Source organism: Antechinus flavipes, chromosome 5 (genome assembly GCF_016432865.1).
Source record: "Antechinus flavipes isolate AdamAnt ecotype Samford, QLD, Australia chromosome 5, AdamAnt_v2, whole genome shotgun sequence".
Lineage (NCBI taxonomy): Eukaryota > Metazoa > Chordata > Mammalia > Dasyuromorphia > Dasyuridae > Antechinus > Antechinus flavipes.
The window spans coordinates 78,989,817-79,009,266 of record NC_067402.1 but is presented as its reverse complement, the minus strand read 5'-3'; the positions used below and the strand labels follow the sequence as shown (position 1 = coordinate 79,009,266).

At 33.2% G+C, this 19,450-nt stretch overlaps 1 protein-coding gene across 4 annotated transcripts in view; it reads right to left on the bottom strand.

Moving 5' to 3' along the window:
- The window catches only part of LARP4B (La ribonucleoprotein 4B), a 197,980-nt gene that overhangs the window by 86,867 nt on the left and 91,663 nt on the right, over nucleotides 1-19,450 (bottom strand). The window lies entirely within an intron of this gene.

Sequence of the window (19,450 nt, the reverse complement as noted above, 5' to 3'; positions counted from 1 at the left end):
ATTCTCCTAGATTCCATTTGGAGTGATTTGCCATTTTTCTAACTTATTTTCCAGATCAGAAACTATGACAAACAGGTTAAATGACTTACTCAGGGCAACATAGCCAGTAATCATGAGGCCAAATTTTAACTCACGAAGATGTTGGGCAGGGCCGGGCCCTTTGTCTATTGTGCCATTTAGCTGCCCCCTCATTCCTTCTTTTAAATGCTCTAAATTAAAATTTGATACAACTTGGACTTATACTCAAGGCTTAAAAAAACAATTCACTAATAAGCTACTTTTGAGACTTAAATATTAAGGAAATATCCTCAAACTCAGTAATCAATTATTATCACGTCGAAATGTAATTCAAACAATATTAACACTCCATATTATCACAACGACTACCAAGCTGTAATAACATTTCTTAAATGAAAAAAGAAAGCATCACTTTAATTCCTTTGTTAACCTTAAATTAAAAACAGACCAAAAAAATAGCTTTTATTAAAACACTTTATACTTTTTAGGTTAAGAACTTTGATGTACAGGACGACAGATTTAGAGTTGGAAGAAATGTCAGAAGTCCCTGAATTTAATATTCTCATTTTGTAAACGAGGACAGTGAGGTCAAAAGAGTAAGTGATTTGCTCACATAAAATAAAACACAGAACCCAGTGATCAAATCCAGTTCACCCAACTCCAAATGCAAAGCTCTCTCCATAGAGGTATACCACTACTCCCATAAAAAGCAACTTAATGAGAGAAACTGCAAGATGAGGAAATGGCAGAGAAAGTTTAAAGGGCAAAGATTTTAGAAGGTGTGCTTACACAAGTGTTACTTCCATCATTTGTCATTTACTACTCATCATCTTCCCTTAAGATTTCTTAAATAACCTTTAAAAAAAATACTTCTAAACATTTTCAAGACCAATACAAAATCAAGATTTTCAGAAAACCTATACTATTACTAGGTGCCTGGAAAAGAAACATAAAAATATTCATATTCTATTTCCCTAGGTCTTTATAAAGAGAACTCAATGACAATTCCACAGTACTGTTAACCCCATATACCAAGTTAAGTTACTTAAGTTACCAAGTTAACTTAACCATGTTATATTACTTAAAGGGCTTACTCATAACAAATTGTATTCTGATATTTATGTAAAGAGAAATGAAAATAACAAGCTAAACTTATGATCCCAACATCAAAAGTTTTTATGCTTTCATTTTTATATTTCAACAGTATATTCTATCATAAAAAAACAAAATATTTAGATACATGAAAAATTAAATCTAAAATAATAACTAGAAATAAAATTAAATAAGTGACACAACAATATTTACTAAGAAACAATAGTTATTAAGGAGTACAATTTCAATGAAGTACTAACATAGTCACTCATAGATTTATAGTATGTATATGTGTAAAACCATAAAATTTGATACACCCAATTCTACAAAGTACTTAAAGCTAGCATCCTCCACCCCATTATTTGGGTGAAGAAAATGAGGCTAAAGAGATTAAGTGACTTGACAAAATCATACAGGTGAACATTAGACTTTTTATGACTATCTGCTCCACTTAAAATAGCACTAACTTATGTCTGGTGATAATAAAGGTAAAACAATTCTAATATTCAAGGAAGTTATATTCCATTGGAGGATACACTATATATGCATACATGGATATATACAAACAACATAAAAGGTATTTTTGAGGAGAAATTACTGAAATCTGAAAATACCAAGACAAGACCTATAAGAATGATGCTTGCGAAGTCTTTAAAGAAATTAGGGGTTCATAAAGGCTGTGCTGAGAAAACTGACTGCACAAACATTAAACAAATGCTAAGGCCTAGTGAGGAGATAGAAATGTGTTAAAATAGAAAAATAGAATGTTTGTATTTTAGAGTGTATGAAAGGGAGTAATGAGTGATAACAATATATACTCCATAAGAATTTATATTTGATTGAATTTACAGCAATTCTGGAGTTAAAACTAACTTTTGTTGAGTAAGTTAATATAGTGAAACTTGGTATTAAGGAAAATTATTTTTATGAAAAAGCTATGTTGGAGATGAAAGAAACAAATATGAGGCAGGATTCATCAAAAGGCAATTTCAACAGTCTAAATAGAAATGATTTGGATTGAATGATCAGGATCTGAACTGAAGTTCTGTGAGTGAACAAGAAGGGACATATTTAAGAAATGTCATGGAAATAGAAACAAAGTAATATAATTGAAATGGTGGTAGTGGGTAGATGGTAGATGGTATAGTGGATAGAGAAAGTCCAAGGCCTGAAATCAGGAAATCTCATTTTCCCCGAATTCAAATTTGGCCTTTCAATCATTTTCCCTCCTCCTCTCCCCCAATAAACTCTATTAAAGTCTCCAGTAAAGAGCTAGATAGATGATGCAATAGATATAGCCTAGGCTTGGAATCAGGTAGACATCTTTCTGAGTTCAAATCTGGCCTTGACACCAGTTTGTATGATCCTGGGCAAGTCACTTAATCCCATTTGCTTCAATTCCTATAAAATTCTATAAAATTACCTAGACAAGGAAATAACAAACCACTCCAGTATCTCTCTGCCAGGGAAACCCCAAATGGGCTCACAAAGTGTCACATGACCAAAACAAATGAACATCAAATTGAAACATAATTTTCTAATTTCAAAACTGACACATCAGAAAGTAAAAATATTTAAATGACCAATGCCTGAAGAATTAGGCAGGAGAAGTTTCTCCTGCCAATTATCAATATTATCCTCTCCCAAAAAGTATTGGTCCAAACTCTTTCACAGAAAGATATGAGATTTTCTAAGAACACAAAATCCCCAAGTTAACATAACTTATTCATACATAAGGACAAATAGTGAAATTATGCAACACTTTTGAGCAAACATGATATTGACTAAAAAAAAAAATACTAAAGGAAAATAGACCATTAATATTCGAACAAAAATACTAACTAGCATCCAACCATTATGGAGAGTAATTTGAAAGCAGGCCTAAAGGGCTCTCAAGCTGCGCATCCATTTTGATCCATCAGTCTTACTACTGAGTCTGTATCCCAAAGACATAAAAAAGGGAAAGGGACCCACATGTGCAAAAATGTTTGTAGCTGCTCTTTTTATACTGGTAAAGAAGTGGGAACTGAATGAATGCTCATCAATTGAGGAATGGCTAAATAAATTATAGTATATGAGTGTAATGAAAAATTATTTTTCTATAAGAAACGATGATCAGGCCTATTTCAGAAAAGCCTAGAAAGACCTACATGAACAGATGCTGAATGAAGTGAACAGAGAACCAGGAGAACATTGCTCACAACAACAAAAAGATTACATGATGATCAACTGTGATGGTCTTAGCTCTTCCACAATGCAGTGATAAAAGGCAATTCCAATAGTCTTAGGATGGAAAATTGTGATCAATCACAAAAAGAGAGAACTATAGAGACAAGGTGGATCAAAGCATAATATTTTCATGTTTTTATTTGTTTTCTTTTGATTTTTTTCTTTTCATCTGATTTTTCTTAAGTAACATGATAAATACAGAAATACGTTTAAAAGTATTATACATGTATAACCTATATCAACTTGCTTGCTGTCTTGAGGAGGGTGGAGGTGAAGGGAAGAGGGAGAAAATTTAGAACACAAAGTTTTACAAAAATGAATGCTGAAAACTATATTTATGTGCATTTGAAAAAATAAAGTATATTTTAAAAAACTAGTATAATACATAGAATACTAAGAAAATTATTCATCGTGACCTAAGATTTATACCAGACCTGCAAGATTGATTCAATATCCCCCCCCCCAAAAAAACCTAACCTATTATCATAAAGCATAAACCAAAAAACTCATGAGGAAATCCCATAAGGAAAAAAAGCTTCAATTAAGAGTCAATATGCATTTAGGAAATAGTGTTTCCCAACATTATTTAAAAAAAAAAAAAAAAAAAAAAAAAAAAACTATGCCAAAAGTTAATGTGTAATGGAGTAAAAAAATTTTTTATAAAAACAAAAACAAAGAAGGAAAACTCACTGCTTTTATTTTATATAGTATCAAAACAAAAAACAGAAGATATTAGATAATAGAGATCAAAATATAAAGATCTGCAGATGACATTGTGTGTATGGAAAGTCTGGTCACTTTAAAAAGTACTAATAGTGACAAAAACGTTTGGCAGTGTATCTGTATTTACCCACATATGCAAAAATGTTTGTAACAGCTCTTTCTGTGATGGCAAAGAATTGGAAAAGGAGTGGATGCCCATCAATTGGGCAATGGCTGAACAGTTGTGGTATATGAAGGTAATGGAATATTATTGTTCTACAAAAAATGATGAACAAGCTGATTATAGAAAAGTCTAGAAAGATTTACATGAACTGATGCAGAGTGAAATAAGCAGAACCAGGAATACATTATACTCAATAACAGTAAAAATGTGTGATGATGAACTATGAAAGGCTTGAGTTTTCTCAGCAGTTCAGTGACCCAAAGCAATCCCAATAGACTTTGGACAGAAAATGCTACCTGCATCCAAAATAAAAACTAAGGAGACTGAATGAAAATCAACATGTTATGTTCACTTTTTTTTTGTTTGTTTTTTTCCTCTCTCCCATGGTTTTTCCCTTTTGCTATGATTTTTCTCTTCAAACATGATTCATAAAGCAATGTGTATTAAAAATAAAGGAAATTACAAAAAAAAAACATGCATTTTTATTTAGTAGGAAGAAAATATGACTAAAGAAAGAAACATCATGTAAACATAAAAAGTCCTAGACACTGCCACCTTTGTTGGGAAAGAATTGCCCACAGCCTCAGTGATTATGTGGCCAGACAGTACACCTGGCCAATCCCACACCCCTACTGCTCAACCAAGACAACAACTAAGTGCAAAGGGTGCTTAGAGAGCATCAAGTGCTGAAACATTTTTTCCTCAAGATGCATCAAATACCAAATTTGATGAGTTTTTAAAGACAAGGTTATCACTGCATAGAGAAAAGATTATTACAAATGTGCTTGGTAAATTTTTATCATTTTGGTGGGAAGTGTATTATGTATGTTGTACTGTATTACTACCTCAATGAATTCCACCCTCTGCTGGAATCACACTATTAAGTGACTAAAGGCAGATTCAAACTTGAATTTGGTTATCAATTCACTTAGAGCACTTATAACATTTATAATCCAAGTAAAACAATACAAATTCATAACTACTGGAAAAAATAAATTCACAAATACTTTGTTGATGATGAATTACTAGTATAATCATATATGAACTAGTGCATTTAAGTATATTTGTTTTAAATAAGACATTTAAATACATATAACAGATCTAATCTTGAAGAAATTCTTTTAACACTGTTAGCAGTTTAAAAAGTTAAAAGCAATCTATTCAATTTCCACTGGATGAGTGTTTGGTTATTCAGACCATGTTTTTAAGTCCTACTAAGTTCTTTATTTTCAGATTATAAGCTTATTATCATTCATTCACATCCACTGCTTTAAGCCAGGGAAAGCTATAAATTGTGATATATTTACAACTTTGCATTGGTTTACCTAACCCATTTCTATAAGCATAGACTCTCAAGAGTAAGAGAATAAAGTATCTAGTGGGAGATCAGAATAATTTTAAAATAAGATAGAATCTAGAGGTAAAACAAAATAAAAATTTTAGTAGAGAAAACAGTCATCTTACATTTTGAAGGATAAATCTGAGTACAGCCTGCACAAATCATTTCTCAAATAAATCTTAACTTGCAAAATGAAAACCACATTATAAATTATGAAAACTATCATTCAAAAATATCTAGAATTCATGCTTCTCCCCTGTTTGGTATAATTTGTCTCACAGCACAGTAATATTCTACTGCATTCAAAAACAATTTATGCCATCATGTCCCAGTAGAAGGGTATATATTTTACTTAATGTTATTATTACCATAAAAGTAGTTTACTTAAACCTTTTTTTGGATGCATATGGAGACTTCCCTTTTTTATCAATGATCTCTTTGGGGGTATAGGCTAGTCATAGGATCTCTACTTCAGCAGCATGTAATTTGGTTGCATCATTCCAATATGCTTATATTGGTTTACTTAACAGCAATACACTAATTGTGCTTACTTCTCCAACCCTCCAATCAGTGAATACTGCCACCGTTCTTCAGGTATGTCAATATATTGAGCATGAGATGAAAACTCAGTTTGATCTTAATTTCTCTTATTCCTGATTTAGAGCATTCGCTCATATGGTTACTAATAGGGAGAGGACAAAGAGGGGAATGAAAAGAAGAAAGGGAGGAATAGAAAGGGTAGAATAAGAAGGAAGTGGAAATGGGAGGAGGGAGAGAACTCATACACACACACTTTTGTATGTCACACTTATCTGAGAAATTTAAAACAAAGATTTTAACCCATTTGACTCTTGCAACAATTTTTAGAGCAGCTTTTTAATTTCATATAGTCAAAGTTATCAGTTTTATCTTTTTATAATTGCCTCTAATTATTCAAAACACATTTACCTTTATTTTTGTATATGGTGATTCTCTTCTTTAAAAAAAAAATGGTATTATCTTTAGCATTCAGGTCATGTATCCATATTGAAATATATTATAGGATATGGTATAACGTGTTAAATCTAAGCTGAATTTCTTCCAATATGTGTTCCAGTATTCCCAGCAGTTTTATTATTAAGTAATTGTTTACATGTTTTGGAATTTATCAAACATGGAGCTGAATCCCATTAATTCTGATTATCCCGTCTAATCTATTTCAATGAAATACTTTTTTTTTTTTTTAAACTACTGTTAAAAAAGGCTTTGATGATCAGGCTAAGTTTAAAATTTGTAAATGCTATTTCTCATTCATTTCTACCTTTTCAAAATTAATTCTCTTGCTCTTCTAAATCTTTAGTTCCTCCAAATGAATTACAAAGAATTTCTGGAAAGGAGCTACAAAAATCTGATACAGAATTAGAAATACAAATTAACTTTGGCAGTATTTAGATTTTAACGTTATAGGCATGGCCCAACTATGAATACTGAATATTGTTCCAGTTATTAAAACTGTTATTTATTTCTTTAAAATACATTTTATAATTCAATCTATACAAGTATTTCACATGTTTAAGTGCAATGACCTCAAATTTTCTGTGTATTCTGGAATTAATTTCAACAGGGTTTTTTTTTTTTTTTGGGTGGGGGGGATTATTGCTTCTTGCATTTTATTATTATACAGAAATACTACTGATTTTGGAGAATTCATTTTGTAGTCTGTCAACTTTGCTGAAGCCATTAATTTCTCAATTAGAATCTTTGCCTATTGGTTGGATTTTTCTGAGCAAGTTATTACATCATAATGAGGGTAGTTTTTAATTATTTTATTTACAGGCTTTAATTTTATTCCCCTGCTTTACTGCTATTTAGTATCTATAGAATTATATCAATAAAATTATCAATAATCAAATTCAAAAAAGAACCACCATCCCTTTAAGTTCTTCAATAATTCATTGCAAAAGAAAATATGTAGATACTACACATGAACATTCCTGCCCACAGTATTCCATTATCTTTTTGAAAAGTGAGAAATGATAAATGGGTTCATAAATTTAAGTCTTAAAATTTCTGGGGCAAGAAGACAGATTAACCAAATCTACCAAAATTCTTTCTTAAATATTTGTGGAAAAACATCAAAGTCAGTAAACTTGGAAAAATTTCCACTAAACTCACCTAACATTTCTCTATTGAATTTTGATTCTGATATAAATTCACACATCTAATTATGTTAATCCTTCATAATTTCTTTTTCCCCCTGTAGCTCTCCTATTCAAGATCTCATTAAGGACCCGACTCATCTAAACAGCTTCAATAAAATAAGATCCATACCACTGGCTCAGTCATTTGGGAATTCAGTTGTGTCTAACTGTATGTGAATTTTCTTGGCATTCTTCACCATTTTACACATGAGGAAAACTAATGGCAAACAGATTAAGACCCTTGTCAAGGGTCACATTAGTAGAGTCTGGGGCCAGATTTGAACTCACAAAGATGAGTCTCCCTGGTTCCCAGTCCAGTGCTCTATCTATATTCATTGAACCACTAACTGTCCATCATTTCTAGATATCATACCTGACAGCTGACAACAAACAAGACCATAGGGCCTCTTCAGTCCCTTTACATGCAATTACCATTGCTGTGCCCTTTCCCCCATTAATGGCCAGTGAAGAAATCACTTTCTTATTTTAATTCCCCAAAGTTACTATTGGGGGGGGAGGAGGGGAGGAAGGGAGGGAGGAAAGGGTAGAAGGTGGAAAGGTCAGTCTTAAGTCTCATTTATCCTTCCTTATAACCCACAATTTTAAGACAAGAAGAGTCATTAAGATAATCTAGTCCAAACTTTCTTTATATATGACATTTTTGGCAGTCTACAGAAGTCTACAGGACTAGTCCTATACCTCAGAACATTTATGAATACATACAAAGGCTTGGAATACCAAGGAAATTAATTATATCAAAATACCACTAACCAACATAACCAACATGTTCAAGGACTACAGGACTATTCAATCTTGTTATGTAGTTTAGGATATCAAGCCCTATAGTAGTTAATAAAAGCCATGTGTTGCCATGTATTATGGGCGAGCACTCTAAACTTGAAACAAAAGATTCTCACAAGGTACTAACTAGTTATCTAATTTAGCATGGTTCAGTATGATTGATTTATTCCTACAAGGAGATATTATGGGCCAGAACTTGAAACAAGGTACTAAGTGGAATTGAGGAGACAATGGTTAAATCTAGTTTAGCATTAAATTAATCCTACAACAAATGATGGTTTCCTAGTGATATAATGATTGGTATTTACTCAGTGTGGGGCACATAAGCAAAAAAGCTCTCAGGGCCATAAGGACAAGTGCACTAAAAGCACTTGTTCTTAGGCCAAGACAGATTCATTCCATCATCCACCTTTGTGGTGGCTGCAGGCTGAAGCACAAACCCTTGGAACCCTTGGATTCAGAAGCCAGAGAAGGCAGGCTGGAGCTCAAGCTCTCAGAACCAAAGCCAGATTGATAGGCTCTTCAAAAAGCTGCCCAACCCCAGGAAAGAGATAATAAAGGATGTGGACTATAACCACCCGCAGGTAAGGAGACAAGAGACAATAAAGGATTTGGACTTGAATCACTGACTGGTGCGATTACTACACTGAAACGAAGGCTGCTCCCAGAGACCCCAAGAACACCCCAACAAGAGAACATTACATTTTAGAGAGAATATTACAACCATGCATAAAAAACTTTATAGTTTGAAAAAAGTTTTATGAATACCTCATTTGATCTTAAAAATAAAAATAAACCTTCAGAAAGATGCTAATTATTGCTGTTTTCCAATTGAGGAAACAGGCACAGAGATACTAAGCAACTTGCCCAGTAACCCAGTTATTATTTGCCTTGGGCAGGATTCAAACTCAGGTCTTTTTGACTTCAGGACTCTATTCACTGAGCAACCTACCTATTCTCTGGATAGAGAAAATAACTGATTACCAAATGTCACACAGGAATAAGTGGTAGGGTAGATAGTCTAACACAGGACCTAGGACTTCAAATTAAGTATTTCTACAATACCAAGTATTCTCAGTTCTGTCAGTTCCTTTAGTCTGACATATTATTCCTAACAGCATAACAAAAAAAAGTAACTTTTTTATGTTTTAAATACAGTGGCAGTGTCTGATTCCTGGGGCTGCTGCTTGGCTTGCACCCAAATTTTTCAAATAGCCTATGTGGGTTATGTGGGCCCAACCAAAATTTCAGGACTGAATAGCCTTCCTGAGTGGAAGGGGGGAGATGCAGAGTAGCCCTCTACTGACCACAGCAGAAGATATATAATTAATATATAATAAATGTGGCACATTACCTTGAAAATGATATTCAGTTTGCTTGTGGAATTAAAAGTCAGAGGAACTGAATATGTGAGTTATTATGTAACAACTTTTGAGTTCTTTTGTTGTTTCTTACAGAATCTTGCACAAGCAAACACAAATTAATCCCACTGGAACAAATTCAATCATATTTCTAAGCAAGTGTTGTAGTAAAACTGATATTATCAAATGAGAAAGTATAAGGATTCCAGGATTTTCTCCAAAATCTTTTAAAAAAAAATAGCAATCCATTTTCTTGTCATTTTTTGTTTTGTATTGTTTTTTGGAGGGGGGTCCAAATTCAGTAATGCAAAGTAATTATAGGATTATAGTTTAATATAGTTTTCTTGTAATTGACAAAAAAATTTCCCTATTCCAGCTTTGTAGCCAGTCACCCTATGTGATGAGTAGTAAATGAAATCAACAATTTTGAGCTTTTGAATCCTGGGATATCATTTCTAGTTTATGTGAGCTTTTCATTATTAATATGCCTGAAAACAGAAGAAACAGAAAGAGGGGAGAAAAAAAATTAAATGGCTCAAAAAAAAAGTTATTATTATTATTTTTTAACCCTGCTTTAAAAGGTCTATCAGTCCAAGTTTTTAAAAAAATTTTTTTTCATGAATTTTGACCTACATGAGGAAGTTCACAAGTCATTTAAAAAGAGAAAAGATTTACAATTATAATATTTATAAATTCTTTAAGATTTCCAACTTTTATCTGTTTGGAGGAAAAATTTCAAAACAATGAATGTTACCACAGCATTTAGCTACCTCAAAAAAATTCTCAAGAGATTTTGCTCAACAACTATAAAGGCAGGGTTGTTTGGCCCCAACTTAGTCCATAAGTCAGATCGAATGGAAATATTAAGTTATTAAATATAAAAATTTTATTATTTCCAAATCTTTCCCAATTTTCCTGTCACTTCACTAAGATTCCACTTACCAAACAAAAATTTTCCATCACCACTACTGCAACTATCTTTCCAGGCTCCTTACTCAGTATCCTTTTTGCATGTCTTATATACTTCATGTTTGGTATTATGTTTATTTATGTATGTGTCACATCTTTCTATCAGGAAGTGTAATTACAGAATGACTGCATCTAATTCTATGTCCCTGATTTATTAGTGCTCTGCATACAATAGAAAAATGGAAAAATGTTGTAATTATTTTTATTTGATGTAGCTGGGTTACTTGATTTTGAGATCCTATTTCTAAACAAGAAACCTAAATCTGACTTTTTTTTGAAATGACTACGTAATCTTAAAATGGCAGTTGGTGCATTAAGGAGCTCAAATGCTCCAGTTTATAGTAGATATCAGGCTTGAGTTCATCATGTCCCAAAACCTGGGTGAACTTACATGAGTTGTGCAATCACTCCAAGAAGTTAGAGACCTATCCATTCACACAGCAGAAACCTAGATGATGGATATCTATTGTACCGATTTCAATATATATTTCAAAAGGTATCATATAAATTTCCAGATTGGACAAGCTAGGACCACAGCTGCACAGACATAAGAAAGCAAACTAGATTGCTTTTAAGACACTATTAACTTGGGGCAGCTAGGTGGTGAAGTGGATAGAGCACCAACCCTGAAGTCAGGAGGACCAGAGTTCAAATTTGACCTCAGACACTTAATACTTCCTAGTTGTGTGACCCTGGGCAAGTCACGTAACCCCATTGTCTCAGCAAAGGGGGGGGGGGAGGGAGTAAGGAAAAGCCTTTTTTTTTTTTAATAGTATAGATCTAACTAGTGTTGACAATGAGATATGGAACTCTGAACAACTAAAAACACAGCAAGTGTGAGCAAGTCATAGTATATAGTATATTACCAATGAAGAAATGAAAAACAAGTAAAAATGTCATCATGAAATTATATTAAAAGGAAAAGATTATGATTATGTGGCAAAAGCAAGGTAGAAATCATAAAGCTCCTTTTCGCTAGTATCTTTTAAAAGTCAGGAGAAAACAAAGAAAGTACAATAGGTGGATTTTTCCAGCATTCTCATTCATGGCAAACTTACAGGAAATGACAGATAAGAGTAGCATGAACAGGAAGACATAAATGGTCCTGAAGGGAGCACTGAAATGATGAAATCATAAACCTGGAAGTTTATAAATGTAAGAGAAATGCAAATATGAAGATTCAGTAACTTAGAAAATTGGCAAGATATTGAAATGATTAACACAATGGAAGAATTGTATTAAGACAGGTACTATAGCAAACTCACAACTCAAGAATGAAATATCACTGTGCTATTAAAAAAATGGCAATTAACACAAATACAGAGATGCATATGAACCAATACAAAATAAAGCACAACATAATACTACATAATAACCAATAAAATACCACAACATTGTTCCTGGAAAATAAGAGAAATTGTGGATGTTATGAAATCATGCCTAAATTTACACCAAAGAGAAAATACATTCTCTTCCTTGCTTAAAAATGGGGAACTATGATGGTAAAAACACTGCAAAATTACCATTAATCAAAAGGCTGGATACTGCAAAAAATGAACTTTAACATATCTCAAAGTCTTCCTAATACTATGTTAATCACGCCTATTTTCTCCCTGCTGCCTATTAAAAAATAAATAAATAATAACCCTGGCTCTTCCTCTGGCCTTAAAAAAACAAAAACAAAACCAAAAAAAAAAAAAAAAAACCCAAAAAAACAAAAAACACATCTCGATCAAATCATTTCTATACTTCTATATCTCTCCTACCTTTCTTGGCTAAACTTAAGAAAGGCATCTTTCACTTCCTTCTTATTCATCTTGACCCTCCACAATATGGCTTCTGATCTCAATAAACAGAAACCATGCTCTCTCAAAATTATCAGTAATCTCTTCACTGCCAAATCTAATGGTCTTTTCTCAATTCATATCTATCTTCATTTCTCTATAGTCTTTGATATTGCTGACCTTTTCTCTCAAAAGTTTTCCTGACACTATTTTCTGGGTAATCTTCTATCTATTCAATTATTCTTTTAATCTTCATTACTGAGTTTTCATTCAAGCCCATACATGTTTGTTTCCACCATTAGACCCTAAAAACCTTTAAAAGAGGGATGGTATCATTTATATTTTTATGTTCCTAGTGCCTTAGCATAAGGCAAGTGCCTAATGAAGATCTGTTTACTAAGTACTGGTCCTTTTTGCCACTATATTACAATGGGCATGTTATTTAACCAATAGGTGGTTAACCAATAGAAGTCTCTCACCTCTTCAGGTGAGAGAAGTTTCTGTACTGGGACTTCTTCAGAATTAAGTCACAGCTTAGAACTAAAAGAAAAATGAAAAACAATCCTATATTTGTTATATAGCATAAATTTATTTATCTATGACTTTTTGAGAACTGACACAGGTTTTTTCACAATAGCTAACTTTAAAGTCATTTGATTGTGTGTGTGTGTGTGTGTTCCTTTCAAAGAGATCTCATTTTAAGAATTTAACCCTGTATTCGAACCTATGGACTAAACTAAAGCTCTTTGAGAAGCATATTTGCAATCACCAGAATACTTAGTGTAGCCTTACAATACTTCCTTATATGTGTTGACTAACAGGGATGAAAAAAATGCTCATTCTAGGAAACGTTAAGTTTTAAATCCTGGAAGCAGTTAAATCTGATCTCTAATATCTCTAACAACATTATAATGGTATTCTCATACATGCTTTCAAGTGCAATCTCCTAACCCATAAGCACAACATTGCTGCTACTAGAAAAGAAATAACAGAAGAAAAACAACAATCTGATAAGTATATTTTGCTTTGCCCCTGGGAAATCAATGGCTTTAGGGCCATTTATAAGGCCATTTGTAGGTACAAGACTAAACCAGAAGCTAGAAAGAAAAAGTAAGTGTTTCAACTAGAATAAAGTACTCCCCCATCATACCATTCCAGGGATGATTTTTCAGACTTAGAGATGCCAAAAGATATATACATCTGAAATAAAGACATTAGCATCTTTACTCATCTAAAAGGAGGGAACTTCAGCAAATAGTAATTGTGGAATTCCTTAGAAATGTTAAAAAAAAAAAAAAAGTTTGTTGAGTATTTCAAGTAATACTCGTTTCATTTTAAATATTATCATAGCTTATGAACCTCTCCCTCTCTCAACAACCAAAAAAATAGATTGTGAACTGCCAGGGAAAATTAATGTAGTACACATAATAGTCCAAATTAATATTTATGTTAATTATAACCATGAAACAGAAAATATCCTAATTATAAAAATAATTATAGAACTTTAATTATAAAATAATTTTAAATATTGAAGCAAATACTCTAGACATAAGTAACCCAACAGGAACTCATATGCTATTATCTGTAAAATTTAGCTTTAATTTACAAATTTTGTTGAATGTTAAATATTTTTAATGAAATGAGTTACAATTTGGAAGTTTAACATAATGTAATAATCATATATATATATATTTAATTTTGATGGCACAACTTTTAAAAACAATCAGGGGTTTGCAAGATTTAGCTTAAGACCAGGCAGTCTAAAATCTGATTTGGTGGCTAATTTATTTGTATTTTGATTTAAAATAAAATTAAAGTGAAAACACTTGTTCAAACAAATGTGGTAACAAATGGTACAGGAATTTTATAAGCTTCCTTGCTGATATGGAAATTTTTACATTACCTAACTGTAATATTCTTCTCTAAAATATAATGTTCTCTGGGATCACGTTTCTTGAGGGGGGGGGGGGTTGTTTCTGGGAGCAGTCTTCCTTTCAGTTCAGTATAATCACCCCAAATGCAGCCAGGAGTTGAAGTCCAAATCCTTTATTGTATCCTTCAAAGTCTTATCTCCTTCACTTGGAGCTCGGCTAGTTTTTCTTAGAAGCCTTCTGTAATCTTGTAGTCAGCTTAAGTTGCCTTCTCTGGTTTGTGAATCTGCTAAATTCTGGCTGAGGCGCCAAGAACTTCTAGTGGGCTTGTCTTCTAGTAGGGATTGTCCTCTAGTGGGCTTGTCCTCCTAGCCCTGAAAGCTTCTTGCTTATATGCTGTACACCGAGTATACATCAATCATTATATCACTAGAAAACTATTATTTGTTGTAGGATTAAATCAATCCTAAACTAGATTTAATCACTGTCTCCTCATTTCCACTTAGTACCTTGTTTCAAGTTCTAGCCCATAACTTCTCCTTGTAGGATCAGATCAATCATACTGAACCATGCTAAATTAGATAATTTTTTCTCTATCAATTCCACTGCCATAGTACCCTTTAAGAATCCTAACACCTTACCAATCAGCAAAAATGAATAGTCAATTACAATATAAGATACTTAACTAAAATACTTAACTTTTCTACTGAACAAAAAAAAGCTACACTAAACAATAAATATACTTAAAATCCAATTGCATACAATGCTTCACTTTAAACACATATACAAGCCAATCTTTGTAAAGAATGTTCTCTTCCTTCAGCCACTGAGTGGTTATATACCAAATGAATGAATGACAATTATTACCAACTAGTTTAAAAATTCATCAGATATTACAGTGAGATAAGCAGAAGATAAATTTCATTAGGCAAACAGCCTTAAAAGTACAAGGAGGGGCAGCTAGATGGCAGTGAATAGAGCACCAGTCCTGAAGTCAGGAGGACCTGAGTTCAAGTCTGATCTCAGACACTTAACATTTCCTAGCTGTATGACCCTGAACAAGTCACTTAACCCCAATTCCCTCAAGGGGGAAAAAAGTACAAGGAGGCAATACAGCTTGGCTTCATTAGTATAAATAATGAATCCTCTGAAGCAGTATCCTTGTTTGAATTAAGCACTGCATTATTTCCACTGGGCTAAAACTAATGATATATTTTATATATAATTTTAAATACTGAATCTGAATACATCAAAAGCACTTTGAGGGTTTACTTGCCATGTTTGTATCTACATAATGTTTCTGAGGTTCTGTGAAGGTTTCAAGATGATTTGTAATATATATATATATGCCACCCAATAATCATTTTCAAAGAAGCCTGTCATCACCGGTATTTCAAGGACACAAATATCAATTAAATCTTAATCATATGATTACACAGTTGATACAGTATGTTTATAGGCCAACAAAGGAGCTACTCTGATATCTATCGATCTAAGCCCTTATTGAGAACTGGTTTGCACTCTAATGGCTTTTGTGGTAGTTTGAAAACAATTTGATAACTTAACAAACTAAGAACACAATGCAAGGATCAGAATTTAATGTAACCATTGTACAACCACTCATGGTCACAATAGTTCCAAATAACTGCAGAAAAAAAGAAAAAGAACTTATAATGCTCCAAATAGGTATATATTAATTGTCATAAAGGAAAAACATATTTCTAACAAGTGGGCAATTAGTGCTTAATTTGCCATTAAAGAACCCCCCGCCATCACTGCAAGAAATTTACAAACCAATGAACTAGCATTACTATCATAAGACACAGAGCCAGACTTGAAATCAGGAAGACCTGGGTTAGAGCCCTTCTTCTGATACATTAAATATTGTATTGGCTGTGTGATCATAAGTAAGTTTTTTAAATGCTCTGGAGTTTAAAGATCATAAATTCAGAGAAGGTGATGCCCTGCATTTGTAGAAGGAATTTCCTCATCTGAAAGTTCCTTACACTGATGAAATCAGAGGTCCTACTATTACTGGAATGATATTATTTTAAACAAGTGTAGGCCTGTATAAATCTGTGGACATTAGGTCAGCAACACTAAATTTGAATAGAGAGGCAGCTCACTGACACAGTGCGATTGGAGAGAAAACTGCCATGAGATAATAGCATTCTGTTGAACCCACTTGGCCTGTCCTGGGCAGATGAACTGGTCAATGATGCACTGAGCATCAAAATGGGGATACCTACCCCCAAAGGATTTTTTGTGGGCCACATTAGCCATAAAGCACAGTGTCTAGTAAATACATAAATGCTGGCTATTATTAATGTTGTCTCCTACACTTACAAGCTTTGTGATCCTGAGTTAAGTCATTTAAGCTCACTGGACTTAAATTTCATCATCTGTAAAATGGAGATGATAACCCTCACAGATTTGGCGTGTTTTTTCCAAAAAGAAACTTTAAATATAAACTGCCTATGAAAATAAGCAATTTAGTTATTATGATCTTAAAACGAAAGCCTGTAGTATAACACAGTACTAATAAATCCACTCCCTATTAATACTAGGAACCATAAAAGCCTTTATAAATAACAAAAAACACACATGAAAAGTGTTGACAAGATGACCTTCAGGTCCCCCGCCCGCTCTGAATTTGTGTTCCTATAGGCATTTATTAAACTCAATTATCACCCACTATCTCAGGCACCAAGGACAAGAAAACAAAAGTTCAATAATCTTTGCCTTCAAGGAGCATACATCTTAACAAAAGAGACATGTGAGCATGTGTGTGTGCATTCACCTTCCTTCACCTAGATACAAGATAACCTTGAGGGAAGAGGAATCATAGTTGGGTAAGAGGGGGGAACCATAAAAGCCCTCCCTTATCTGACTCTTGAAGAAAAAGGGAGGTTCTGAGAGTCAGATGAAAAAAAGGCACAGAAAGAGGATAGAGGGTCACACATAAAGATGGTCAGTTTGACTAGAGTTATAATGGTAACACTAAGAAATGAAGCTTGAAGAGTGAAATCAAGCCAGGCTCTGGAAAGCTTTAAAAGGAAAATGGGCATAATTAAGTGAACCTGAAAATCATAACAAATAACAGCCCCTGAAGTTAAAGAATGACATACTCAGACATTCCCTTTGGCAAAGAAATGGGGGAAGGACAACAACAACAACAACAAAAAAATCATAATTATATATGCGTTCTTTTTTGTGATATCAAAGAATTGGAAATTAAGGAGCTGCTTATGCTTATCAATTGGGGAATGGTTGATCAAGCTTCATTATATGATTGTGACTGAATTGTACTGTGCTATAAGAAATGTTTAGCAGGATGGTTTCAGAAAAACTTGGGAAGACATAGGAACAGATGCAAAATGAAGAGAAGCAGAACATTGTACACAGTAACAGCAATACTGTAACAATAATGAACTATGAAAGACTTAGCTACTCTGATCAAGACAATGATGCAAGATAATTTCAAAGGGCCTATGATGAAAAATGTTACCCCCTCTAGGGAGACTTGATATTCTTTTAAGCACATTTTTTCACTTTATTTTTCTTACTGTTTTAGGGTTTTCTGCAAAGCAGCTAATAAAAGTAATATTTTGCATGGCTTTACACGTACAATTAATATACAGTTTATCTTCTCAATGAGTGAAAAAGACAAGCAAAAGGAGAGGAGAGAAATGAGTTTCAAATTTTATTCCTATCTTCCTCTACCCCCTCCCTGAGACAGCAAACAATCTAATACAGATTATGGTTTTTTTAAATTTACCCCCCAAAAATAAAGTTCTTAAAAAATGCTTTTTTAAAATAAATAAGTGGATTAATGAATTGACTAAAAAGAAAAGTGCTTTGTCAATTACATAGAAGGCAAGTTGGATGAAGACTTGAGGCAGGCAGACCAATTAGGAGGCTCTATCATTAGCACAAGCAAGAGGAAATTAAGATCTCAACTAGAGTAATTAGCAAAAGGGATCTATGAGAAACGGGTAAGTCTAAACAATATGATTTAGACATTGAATGGATGTGTAACGGTGGAGGCACAGTATTAAAAAACAAAAATGGCATCAAAGCAGTTAAGTTCAGAGAGGTTAAGTTTACAAGAAAAAGATAATAAACCGTGTTTTGGGCACAATGAGTTTGAAGTGCCTGCATAATATCCTTGGCTTGTTGATACAGTCTACTATGGACATTTAATTATAAAGAAAGGAGAAGAAGGGACCCATGACTTAGCATCCTCTAAATTGCGGGGAATGCCATGGATGATGGTCTAATAAAGGTGAATGAGGAGAGGTCAAGCAGGCAGGAGAAGATGCAGGAAAAGAACAGTCACAAAAATCCAGAAGACAGGCATGGGTAGTAAACAGTGTAAAATGCTATTTGGTAATTAAATAACCAACAGATAACTTTGGAGAGAGAAATTTTAGCTGATTAAGAAGGTCAGAAGTGAGAAAAAATAAGGTAGAGTACAGCTAACTCTTTCAAGGAGTCGGTCTGATAAAGGAAAATTTAAAACAAATCATTGGAAGGATTGTGTGGGAGGACAGACATGAAACTGTACTGTTATTGAACCTATAAAATGGTTTAGTGACTCTGGAAAGTAATTTGGAATTATACTCCCCAAATTCTATGCTGTAAAATCAAGACAAATGACTCCCCATTAAATGGGAAATGGCTGAAAAAATAAATATAGTAATGTTCCTTTTCTCTGGTTGTGGCAAGTTTAAGAATCTGGCAAGAAGTGGCAAAATTAACAGATTCAAAGAAGCCTGGGAATACTTAGGTGAACTAATATAGATCAAAGCAAGCAAAACCAAAATAATTTATACTTACAACAATCCTATAAAAGATAATAATTCTTGAAAGATTTGTTAATCTTTGGCAGTAATGAGTTGTCACTGCAATGACCAACCA